We start from the raw sequence: 1,937 nt of genomic DNA, 5'->3' as shown, positions 1-1,937 counted from the left end.
ACTCATACCTATGATACCATTATTCTCATTTCTTATATTATCGTAGTGGCCATAATTTTTGCTCTGATTTTGACAATAATTATTTTGGGTAGCATGTTGTCTTGGATGATTGCCTTGGTTTTGAGAGGAATTCAACTTTATTTTATTGAGTTCATTGGATAAATGAGGCATTTTCTTCTTTATGGCCTTAAACTGATTAGCCACATTGTTCTCGAGTTTAGCAAGTGAAGAAGTTTTTTTCTCAAAGAATGAAATCTTATGGGGCTCATACCTTGAATATGTGATTGTTGGTGGTAGAGCAATCGTAACATGTTGAAGTAAAGGTATTGGATTCAACAGGGGCATTAGACTGGGCATAGTGGGTGCTCTTGCAAGAAATGGTGGCATAGCTACTACATTATTCAAAATGAAGGGAGACACAAAGTTCCCTCCACCATAGGGATCTATCTACTTCAGGAATGTAACAACCTCTTTGAAGACCTTCTCAAGGGTATCAATGTCTTTGGGAGGGAGCCTTCTTAGAAAAATAGAAGTTAATGAATCAATTATTCCCAAATAAATCTGGATGATAGCCTCTTGGGGGATAGTGCATTGGGACTCAAAATTGAAGCACTGATTTTGAGTACCATTCTACAAACCAAATCTAATCAAGCCCCTATAAGAGCTTTTCTTACATATGTACTTGGTTATCATTTTGAGGCCTATGATGTGTCTCATATGTTTAACACCTTTCCTTCAGTATATGCATGCATCCCATAATGATAAATTGGCATTTCGAGTCATTTCATGAAGTGTCATTTTGAGCATTGATCAAATCTGCGTTTTTGCCTAAGTGTCAAACAACGATAGGAAGCCTAGTTTGCATTTGAATATCTTGGACCCTATGAAGTTCCATGACTTACCACTTTGGGAGTGTCTAGTATGCATATTAGAGAGCTTATGTTTTAGATTTTAAATCATTTCAATATGTTTTGACTAGGTTTTGAATCCCTCAAAGTTTGTTGTTTATTGTTGTCATGCTGATGCATATTCTTTGGAATTCTGGGAAGCCCTGTTTGACCAATTATAAATTTGATCCAATTGACCCTATTGAGAATTTTCTTTTTGAGTTGCATTTTATCAGTCATAAACATGCTATATTCCAAATTTGAGTTTATGATGAATCCATTTGACTAGTCTTCAAACACAATTCCAAATGTAATTTCTAAAGTTTTACTGGTAACTGAAAGCACAGATTGATTGGTAACCCAGTTCAAGATGTTATAAATTTGAAACCATGATATATGAGCCTAAATAGATTTTACCATTGTATTATACTCTAAAAATACTACAAGTGCACCAATTTTCAAATCTTGACCAATCTGTTTGTAGATTTTCTTGAAGCCATTCCATTTGCCAGTATGCCTAGTTTTGCAAATTCTGAGAGCCCAACTTTGTATGCTTTCCAAAAATTCCCAGTTATTCATCATAAGCCCAAATAAAAAACTTATACTCTCCATGTGAGAGTTTACTAGTACCCCAAATTTTGTGCCCCCAAGTGATCATTTGATCTATTTTCAGAGTCTAATCCAAATGCATTTTGTTGTTTTCTAACAGGTTGTTTGCATGAATAGTTTGAAGTAGGCAACTTTGATGGTCAATATCTTTTCACCCAAATGTTTTCATGAGATAAATTTTTTTTAGGGTGGGAATCTATTGACCAGAGAGTATGCATGTTAGATTTCAAGGCCCAGTTAGGTATTTTTGTCAATTTTTAAGGCCGACTTTAGGGCCTCTTGGCATGAAATTGGCAGTTTGTAGGAAAGGTAAAAATGGTGTTCAACCAGTGATCTAAATTCATTCCAAATAAAAAAGAAAATGTTTTTTAAAGCATGATTTTGAAATCAGTCATATGAGTTTTGGATTTTTTTTAGCTGGGCCCACTTCAGGGGCCTGAC

This window comes from Cupressus sempervirens, chromosome 8 (assembly GCF_028749045.1).
Source record: "Cupressus sempervirens isolate cs-2001-9-10 chromosome 8, ASM2874904v1, whole genome shotgun sequence".
NCBI classification, from domain to species: Eukaryota; Viridiplantae; Streptophyta; class Pinopsida; order Cupressales; family Cupressaceae; genus Cupressus; species Cupressus sempervirens.
Note: the sequence above shows the minus strand (reverse complement) of the source record.